The 12,500-nt window shown below is 28.4% G+C and overlaps 1 protein-coding gene across 1 annotated transcript in view; it reads left to right on the top strand.

Moving 5' to 3' along the window:
• The window catches only part of LOC133657831 (equilibrative nucleoside transporter 1-like), a 114,062-nt gene that overhangs the window by 44,057 nt on the left and 57,505 nt on the right, over positions 1 to 12,500 (top strand). The gene's annotated exons all lie outside the window — the stretch shown is intronic.

Genomic DNA, 12,500 nt, shown 5'->3' with positions numbered 1-12,500 from the left:
ACTCTCATAAATATACATATATACATACATACATACATAGGAACTCTCATAAATATACATATATACATACATACATAGGAACTCTCATAAATATACATACATACATACATAGGAACTCTCATAAATATACATACATACATAGGAACTCTCATAAATATACATACATACATACATACATACATAGGAACTCTCATAAATATACATATACATATATATACATACATACATAGGAACTCTCATAAATATACATACATACATACATACATACATACATAGGAACTCTCATAAATATACATATATACATACATACATACATACATACATACATACATATGAACTCTCATAAATATATATACGTACATACATACATACGAACTCTCAAAAATATACATACATACATAGGAACTCTCATAAATATATATACATACATACATACATACATACATACATAGGAACTCTCATAAATATACATACATAGGAACTCTCAAATATACATACATACATACATACATACATACATAGGAACTCTCATAAATATACATATATACATACATAGGAACTGTCATAAATATACATACATACATAGGAACTCTCATAAATATACATACTTACATGCATAGGAACTCTCATAAATATACATACATACATACATACATACATACATACATACATACATACATACATACATAGGAACTCTCATAAATCTACATACATACATACATACATACATAGGAACTCTCATAAATATACATACATACATACATACATAATAACTATCATACATATACATACATACATACATACATACATACATACATAGGAACTCTCAAATATACATACATACATACATACATACATAGGAACTCTCAAATATACATACATACATACATACATAGGAACTCTCAAATATACATACATACATAGGAACGCTCATAAATATACATATATACATACATACATACATACATAGGAACTCTCATAAATATACATATATACATACATACATAGGAACTCTCATAAATATACATACATACATACATACATACATAGGAACTCTCATAAATATACATACATACATACATACATACACAGGAACTCTCATAAATATACATATATACATACATACATACATAGGAACTCTCATAAATATACATATATACATACATACATAGGAACTCTCATAAATATACATACATACATACATACATACATACATACATACATACATACATAGGAACTCTCATAAATATACATACATACATAGGAACTCTCATAAATATACATACATACATACATACATACATACATACATAGGAACTCTCATAAATATACATATATATACATACATACATACATACATACATAGGAACTCTCATAAATATACATACATACATACATACATACATACATACATACATACATACATACATAGGAACTCTCATAAATATACATATATACATATATACATACATACATACATATGAACTCTCATAAATATATATACGTACATACATACATACGAACTCTCAAAAATATACATACATACATACATAGGAACTCTCATAATATATATACATACATACATACATACATACATAGGAACTCTCATAAATATACATACATAGGAACTCTCAAATATACATACATACATACATACATACATACATAGGAACTGTCATAAATATACATATATACATACATAGGAACTGTCATAAATATACATATATACATACATAGGAACTGTCATAAATATACATACATAGGAACTGTCATAAATATACATACATACATAGGAACTCTCATAAATATACATACTTACATGCATAGGAACTCTCATAAATATACATACATACATACATAGGAACTCTCATAAATCTACATACATACATACATACATATGAACTCTCATAAATATATATACGTACATACATACATACGAACTCTCAAAAATATACATACATACATAGGAACTCTCATAAATATATATACATACATACATACATACATAGGAACTCTCATAAATATACATACATAGGAACTCTCAAATATACATACATACATACATACATAGGAACTCTAATAAATATACATATAAACATACATAGGAACTGTCATAAATATACATACATAGGAACTGTCATAAATATACATACATACATAGGAACTCTCATAAATATACATACTTACATGCATAGGAACTCTCATAAATATACATACATACATACATACATACATACATAGGAACTCTCATAAATATACATACTTACATGCATAGGAACTCTCATAAATATACATACATACATACATACATACATACATACATAGGAACTCTCATAAATATACATACATACATACATACATAGGAACTCACAAATATACATACATACCAGTGACGTGCAGTCAAGGGAGGCAGGTGAGGCGGGGCCTCACGTGCCATCATGGAAAGAAAAAAAAATGTAAAAAGAAAAACAATTAATTCAATTGTTACTGTATATGTATCCAGTGATTATACTATAAAGTTATTTTCCATTTAACTTCACCAGTTTTAGATGAAAATGGCTGAATTTTCACATTTGCCGTTGAAATAGTGAGAAGAGACGGTGCGGTGATCAGCAGCCAGTTGAGGCGTCACTGCGTTGTGCCTCAACATGGATTGCGCAATGACTGGGCTAACTGCTGTGCAGTGAGAGCGTATTGCTATATGAATTGTATTATACATTTCCATAGTTGAGTTATCTGAGGTATATAATGTACAGTGTATACAGTCAACAACTGTATGTGTGTAAGTATTTCTTGTGCTGAGCAATCATAAAAAGGCTGCAAAAGACGCACTGGTTGAGGCTCGCAGTAATCCCGCCTCCTGGTGGTAGAGAATGCACCCCCGCCGTAGAATGCACCCCCTGATGGGAGTGTTATATCAACTAAAGCCCACACTTAAACTTTCCACGTGCAAGATTGAATCTATTTAAAAAAGTTATTTAATAAGAAGCCAAAAAGTGCAAAAACAATAATGTTGGTGTTGGAGTTGTCAGGGCCACAACATTAGGTACACCTGCAGACTGCAGCACGGATTTCATATTTCATTCATTCACAACTCCTCCAACATTATTGTTTTTGCACATTTTGGCTTCTTATTAAATAACTTTTTTAAATAGATTCAATCTTGCACGTGAAAGTTTAAGTGTGGGCTTTAGTTGATATAACACTCCCGTCAGGGGGGTACATTCTACGGCGGGGGTGCGTTAATCCAGCACAACAGCAGCGCATGGACTTCATTTATAAGTAAAGGTAAGACCATAATAACGTTTTTTTAAATTAAATGTGCTACAGTTTGTATGTGTAAAGTTAAAGTTAAGTTAAAGTAGCAATGATTGTCACACACACACTAGGTGTGGTGAAATTTGTCCTCTGCATTTGACCCATCCCCTTGATCACCCCCTGGGAGGTGAGGGGAGCAGTGGGCAGCACCGGCGCCGCGCCCGGGAATAATTTTTGGTGATTTAACCCCCAATTCTAACCCTTAATGCTGAGTGCCAAGCAGGGAAGAATGCTGGTATGAGCTTTTAAACATAACCCGTTAACTGCTGCCAATCAAATGGTGAATACGATACTCTCTAGGGTTCATATGTTTGTAAATCTGACCGTGATGAAGTCAGTGCCTCACCAGCCATGAACCTCACCGCACGTCACTGATACATACATACATAGGAACTCTCATAAATATACATACATACATACATACATACATACATACATACATACATACATACATACATACATAGGAACTCTCATAAATATACATACATACATACATACATACATACATACATACATAGGAACTCTCATAAATATACATACATACATACATACATAGGAACTCTCATAGCTATACATACATACATACATAGGAACTCTCATAAACATACATACATAGGAACTCTCATAGCTATACATACATACATACATAGGAACTCTCATAAACATACATACATAGGAACTTTCAAATATATATACATACATACATAGGAACTCTCATAAACATACATACATAGGAACTCTCAAATATATATACATACATACATACATAGGAACTCTCATACATATACAACAAGTAAAAAGAAATATGTCAATAATGAATAAAGCAAACTATGTTTTGCACCAAAAATAATTTCATATTCTCAACTGCTCGCTAGTGTTAGCATGTCTGAGTGGTTGTGCAGAAATATGATCAATAATTACATTATTAACATGTAATAACTAGTTGAGTTATAATAAAACATAATGATGATACATGCAGTGATTACAAATACATTATGTAGAAATATGATCAATAATTACATTATTAACATGTAATAACTAGTTGAGTTATAATAAAACATAATGATGATACATGCAGTGATTACAAATACATTATGTAGAAATATGATCAATAATTACATTATTAACATGTAATAACTAGATGAGTTATAATAAAACATAATGATGATACATGCAGTGATTACAAATACATTATGTAGAAATATGATCAATAATTACATTATTAACATGTAATAGCTAGATGAGTTATAATAAAACATAATGATGATACATGCAGTGATTAGAAATACATTATGTAGAAATATGATCAATAATTACATTATTAACATGTAATAACTAGATGAGTTATAATAAAACATAATGATGATACATGCAGTGATTACAAATACATTATGTAGAAATATGATCAATAATTACATTATTAACATGTAATAACTAGATGAGTTATAATAAAACATAATGATGATACATGCAGTGATTACAAATACATTATGTAGAAATATGATCAATAATTACATTATTAACATGTAATAACTAGATGAGTTATAATAAAACATAATGATGATACATGCAGTGATTACAAATACATTATGTAGAAATATGATCAATAATTACATTATTAACATGTAATAACTAGATGAGTTATAATAAAACATAATGATGATACATGCAGTGATTACAAATACATTATGTAGAAATATGATCAATAATTACATTATTAACATGTAATAACTAGTTGAGTTATAATAAAACATAATGATGATACATGCAGTGATTACAAATACATTATGTAGAAATATGATCAATAATTACATTATTAACATGTAATAACTAGATGAGTTATAATAAAACATAATGATGATACATGCAGTGATTACAAATACATTATGTAGAAATATGATCAATAATTACATTATTAACATGTAATAACTAGATGAGTTATAATAAAACACAATGATGATACATGCAGTGATTACAAATACATTATGTAGAAATATGATCAATAATTACATTAACATGTTGATGGGCTCGTTTTGCCTATCCGATTTGAAGCTGAAATATTAGCCATTGCCTTGCTAATTTTATCTTAATTGTATTCTTATTTTACTTGTAATCTTATTTTACTTGTAATCTTATCTTAATTGTAATCTTATTTTACTTGTAATCTTATTTTAATTTGTAATCTTATTTTACTTGTAATCTTATCTTAATTGTAATCTTATTTTGCTTGTAATCTTATCTTAATTGTAATCTTATTTTAATTGTAGTCTTATTTTACTTGTAATCTTATTTTAATTGTAATCTTATTTTACTTGTAATCTTATTTTAATTGTAATCTTATTTTACTTGTAATCTTATTTTAATTGTAATCTTATTTTACTTGTAATCATATCTTAATTGTAATCTTATCTTAATTGTAATCTTATTTTAATGGTAATCTAATTTTACTTGTAATCTAATTTTACTTGTAATCATATCTTAATGGTAATCATATCTTAATGGTAATCATATCTTAATTGTAATGATATCTTAATTGTAATCTTATTTTAATTGTAATCTTATCTTAATTGTGATCTTATCTTAATTGGTGTTGCTGAGCAGAAGTAGTCATTTCACAATAGACAGCAGTTAAGTTAAAGTTGCATGACAAGAAAAGCAAGCCTTTAACTTTGGTGGGATAAGTGAGTGTCTGGGAGGTGAGTCTCTTCACGCCATTATTATTACTTGACCTATATTGTACTGAGCAGCCAGGACAGGCACACATCTAGTACCTCTAGATTCAGATCACATTCACTTCTCATTAGCATCCAAACATTAGCATCCAACAATTGGCATCCAAACATTAGGATCTAAACATTAGCATCCAAACATTAGCATCCAAACAACCAAACATTAGCATTCAAACATCCAAACATTAGCATCCAAACATTAGCATTCAAACATTAGCATTCAAACAACCAAACATTAGCATCCAAACATTAGCATCCAAACAACCAAACATCAGCATCTAAACATCAGCATCCAAACATTAGCATCCAAACAACCAAACATTAGCATTCAAACATCCAAACATTAGCATCCAAACATTAGCATTCAAACAACCAAACATTAGCATCCAAACATCAGCATCTAAACATCAGCATCCAAACATTAGCATCCAAACAACCAAACATTAGCATCCGAACATTAGCATCCAAACATCCAAACATTAGCATCCAAACATTAGCATCCAAACATTAGCATCCAAACATTAGCATCCAAACATTAGCATCCAAACATCCAAACATTAGCATCCAAACATTAGCATCCAAACATTAGCATCCAAACATCCAAACATTAGCATTCAAACATTAGCATCCAAACATTAGCATCCAAACATTAGCATCCAAACATTAGCATCCAAACATCCACACATTAGCATCCAAACATTAGCATCCAAACATCCAAACATTAGCATCCAAACATTAGCATCCAAACATCCAAACATTAGCATCCAAACATTAGCATCCAAACATCCAAACATTAGCATCCAAACATTCAAACATTAGCATCCAAACATTAGCATCCAAACATCCAAACATTAGCATCCAAACATCCAAACATTAGCATCCAAACATTAGCATCCAAACATCCACACATTAGCATCCAAACATTAGCATTCAAACATCCAAACATTAGCATCCAAACATTAGCATCCAAACATTAGCATCCAAACATTAGCATCCAAACATCCAAACATTAGCATCCAAACATCCAAACATTAGCATCCAAACATTAGCATCCAAACATCCAAACATTAGCATCCAAACAGAAGAAAAGTAGGAAACATTTTTCAAGCCAGGACAAAATGAAAAAGACAAGAAGGCCATCAGGGAAAAACTCTTTTAGAATCCACATGAAACTTTCTTTGAAATACATACAATACTATAAATAGTGTAATATTAGTGTAATAACCCTAAATATAGTGTAATAATGCTATAAATACTGTAATATTAGTGTAATAATGCTATAGATAGTGTAATAATGCTATAAATACTGTAATAATGCTATAAATACTGTAATATTGCTATTGATAGTGTAATAATGCTATAGTGTAATAATGCTATAGATAGTGTAATAATGCTATAGATAGTGTAATAATGCTATAGATACTGTAATAATGCTATAGATAGTGTAATAATGCTATAGATAGTGTAATAATGCTATAGATAGTGTAATAATGCTATAGATAGTGTAATAATGCTATAGATAGTGTAATAATGCTATAGATAGTGTAATAATGCTATAGATAGTGTAATGACGCTATAGATAGTGTAATAATGCTATAGATAGTGTAATAATGCTATAGATAGTGTAATAATGCTATAGATAGGGTAATAATGCTATAGATAGGGTAATAATGCTATAGATAGTGTAATAATGCTATAGATAGTGTAATAATGCTATAGATAGTGTAATAATGCTATAGATAGTGTAATAATGCTATAGATAGTGTAATAATGCTATAGATAGTGTAATGATGCTATAGATAGTGTAATAATGCTATAGATAGTGTAATAATGCTATAGATAGTGTAATAATGCTATAGATAGGGTAATAATGCTATAGATAGTGTAATAATGCTATAGATAGTGTAATAATGCTATAGATAGTGTAATAATGCTATAGATAGTGTAATAATGCTATAGATAGTGTAATAATGCTATAGATACTGTAATATTGCTATTGATAGTGTAATAATGCTATAGATAGTGTAATAATGCTATAGATAGTGTAATAATGCTATAGATAGTGTAATAATGCTATAGATAGTGTAATAATGCTATAGATAGTGTAATAATGCTATAGATAGTGTAATAATGCTATAGATAGTGTAATGACGCTATAGATAGTGTAATAATGCTATAGATAGTGTAATAATGCTATAGATAGTGTAATAATGCTATAGATAGTGTAATAATGCTATAGATAGGGTAATAATGCTATAGATAGTGTAATAATGCTATAGATAGTGTAATAATGCTATAGATAGTGTAATAATGCTATAGATAGTGTAATAATGCTATAGATAGTGTAATAATGCTATAGATAGTGTAATAATGCTATAGATACTGTAATATTGCTATTGATAGTGTAATAATGCTATAGATAGTGTAATAATGCTATAGATAGTGTAATAATGCTATAGATAGTGTAATGACGCTATAGCATTATTACACTATCTATAGCATAATGCTATAGATAGTGTAATAATGCTATAGATAGTGTAATAATGCTATAGATAGTGTAATGACGCTATAGATAGTGTAATAATGCTATAGTGTAATGACGCTATAGATAGTGTAATAATGCTATAGATAGTGTAATAATGCTATAGATAGTGTAATGACGCTATAGATAGTGTAATGACGCTATAGATAGTGTAATGACGCTATAGATAGTGTAATAATGCTATAGATAGTGTAATAATGCTATAGATAGTGTAATAATGCTATAGATAGTGTAATAATGCTATAGATAGTGTAATAATGCTATAGATAGTGTAATAATGCTATAGATAGTGTAATGACGCTATAGATAGTGTAATAATGCTATAGATAGTGTAATAATGCTATAGATAGTGTAATAATGCTATAGATAGTGTAATAATGCTATAGATAGTGTAATAATGCTATAGATAGTGTAATAATGCTATAGATAGTGTAATGACGCTATAGATAGTGTAATAATGCTATAGATAGTGTAATAATGCTATAGATAGTGTAATAATGCTATAGATAGTGTAATAATGCTATAGATAGTGTAATAATGCTATAGATAGTGTAATAATGCTATAGATAGTGTAATAATGCTATAGATAGTGTAATGACGCTATAGATAGTGTAATGACGCTATAGATAGTGTAATAATGCTATAGATAGTGTAATAATGCTATAGATAGTGTAATAATGCTATAGATAGTGTAATAATGCTATAGATAGTGTAATAATGCTATAGATAGTGTAATAATGCTATAGATAGTGTAATAATGCTATAGATAGTGTAATAATGCTATAGATAGTGTAATAATGCTATAGATAGTGTAATAATGCTATAGATAGTGTAATAATGCTATAGATAGTGTAATGACGCTATAGATAGTGTAATGACGCTATAGATAGTGTAATAATGCTATAGATAGTGTAATAATGCTATAGATAGTGTAATAATGCTATAGATAGTGTAATAATGCTATAGATAGTGTAATAATGCTATAGATAGTGTAATAATGCTATAGATAGTGTAATAATGCTATAGATAGTGTAATAATGCTATAGATACTGTAATATTGCTATTGATAGTGTAATAATGCTATAGATAGTGTAATAATGCTATAGATAGTGTAATAATGCTATAGATAGTGTAATGACGCTATAGCATTATTACACTATCTATAGCATAATGCTATAGATAGTGTAATAATGCTATAGATAGTGTAATAATGCTATAGATAGTGTAATGACGCTATAGATAGTGTAATAATGCTATAGTGTAATGACGCTATAGATAGTGTAATAATGCTATAGATAGTGTAATAATGCTATAGATAGTGTAATGACGCTATAGATAGTGTAATGACGCTATAGATAGTGTAATGACGCTATAGATAGTGTAATAATGCTATAGATAGTGTAATAATGCTATAGATAGTGTAATAATGCTATAGATAGTGTAATAATGCTATAGATAGTGTAATAATGCTATAGATAGTGTAATAATGCTATAGATAGTGTAATGACGCTATAGATAGTGTAATAATGCTATAGATAGTGTAATAATGCTATAGATAGTGTAATAATGCTATAGATAGTGTAATAATGCTATAGATAGTGTAATGACGCTATAGATAGTGTAATAATGCTATAGATAGTGTAATAATGCTATAGATAGTGTAATAATGCTATAGATAGTGTAATAATGCTATAGATAGTGTAATAATGCTATAGATAGTGTAATAATGCTATAGATAGGGTAATAATGCTATAGATAGGGTAATAATGCTATAGATAGGGTAATAATGCTATAGATAGGGTAATAATGCTATAGATAGGGTAATAATGCTATAGATAGTGTAATAATGCTATAGATAGTGTAATAATGCTATAGATAGTGTAATAATGCTATAGATAGTGTAATAATGCTATAGATAGTGTAATGATGCTATAGATAGTGTAATGATGCTATAGATAGTGTAATAATGCTATAGATAGTGTAATAATGCTATAGATAGGGTAATAATGCTATAGATAGGGTAATAATGCTATAGATAGTGTAATAATGCTATAGATAGTGTAATAATGCTATAGATAGTGTAATAATGCTATAGATAGTGTAATAATGCTATAGATACTGTAATATTGCTATTGATAGTGTAATAATGCTATAGATAGTGTAATAATGCTATAGATAGTGTAATAATGCTATAGATAGTGTAATAATGCTATAGATAGTGTAATAATGCTATAGATAGTGTAATAATGCTATAGATAGTGTAATAATGCTATAGATAGTGTAATAATGCTATAGATAGTGTAATGACGCTATAGATAGTGTAATAATGCTATAGATAGTGTAATAATGCTATAGATAGTGTAATAATGCTATAGATAGTGTAATAATGCTATAGATAGGGTAATAATGCTATAGATAGTGTAATAATGCTATAGATAGTGTAATAATGCTATAGATAGTGTAATAATGCTATAGATAGTGTAATAATGCTATAGATAGTGTAATAATGCTATAGATAGTGTAATAATGCTATAGATACTGTAATATTGCTATTGATAGTGTAATAATGCTATAGATAGTGTAATAATGCTATAGATAGTGTAATAATGCTATAGATAGTGTAATGACGCTATAGCATTATTACACTATCTATAGCATAATGCTATAGATAGTGTAATAATGCTATAGATAGTGTAATAATGCTATAGATAGTGTAATGACGCTATAGATAGTGTAATAATGCTATAGTGTAATGACGCTATAGATAGTGTAATAATGCTATAGATAGTGTAATAATGCTATAGATAGTGTAATGACGCTATAGATAGTGTAATGACGCTATAGATAGTGTAATAATGCTATAGATAGTGTAATAATGCTATAGATAGTGTAATGATGCTATAGATAGTGTAATGACGCTATAGATAGTGTAATAATGCTATAGATAGTGTAATAATGCTATAGATAGTGTAATAATGCTATAGATAGTGTAATAATGCTATAGATAGTGTAATAATGCTATAGATAGTGTAATAATGCTATAGATAGTGTAATGACGCTATAGATAGTGTAATAATGCTATAGATAGTGTAATAATGCTATAGATAGTGTAATAATGCTATAGATAGTGTAATAATGCTATAGATAGTGTAATAATGCTATAGATAGTGTAATAATGCTATAGATAGTGTAATGACGCTATAGATAGTGTAATAATGCTATAGATAGTGTAATAATGCTATAGATAGTGTAATAATGCTATAGATAGTGTAATAATGCTATAGATAGTGTAATAATGCTATAGATAGTGTAATGACGCTATAGATAGTGTAATGACGCTATAGATAGTGTAATAATGCTATAGATAGTGTAATAATGCTATTGATAGTGTAATAATGCTATAGATAGTGTAATAATGCTATAGATAGTGTAATAATGCTATAGATAGTGTAATAATGCTATAGATAGTGTAATAATGCTATAGATAGTGTAATAATGCTATAGATAGTGTAATAATGCTATAGATAGTGTAATAATGCTATAGATAGTGTAATAATGCTATAGATAGTGTAATGACGCTATAGATAGTGTAATGACGCTATAGATAGTGTAATAATGCTATAGATAGTGTAATAATGCTATAGATAGTGTAATAATGCTATAGATAGTGTAATAATGCTATAGATAGTGTAATAATGCTATAGATAGGGTAATAATGCTATAGATAGTGTAATAATGCTATAGATAGTGTAATAATGCTATAGATAGTGTAATAATGCTATAGATAGTGTAATAATGCTATAGATAGTGTAATAATGCTATAGATAGTGTAATAATGCTATAGATACTGTAATATTGCTATTGATAGTGTAATAATGCTATAGATAGTGTAATAATGCTATAGATAGTGT

This window comes from Entelurus aequoreus, linkage group LG09 (assembly GCF_033978785.1).
Source record: "Entelurus aequoreus isolate RoL-2023_Sb linkage group LG09, RoL_Eaeq_v1.1, whole genome shotgun sequence".
In the NCBI taxonomy this organism is placed as follows: domain Eukaryota; kingdom Metazoa; phylum Chordata; class Actinopteri; order Syngnathiformes; family Syngnathidae; genus Entelurus; species Entelurus aequoreus.
The sequence above is the reverse complement of the archived record's forward strand: the minus strand, read 5'-3'. Positions and strand labels throughout refer to the sequence as shown.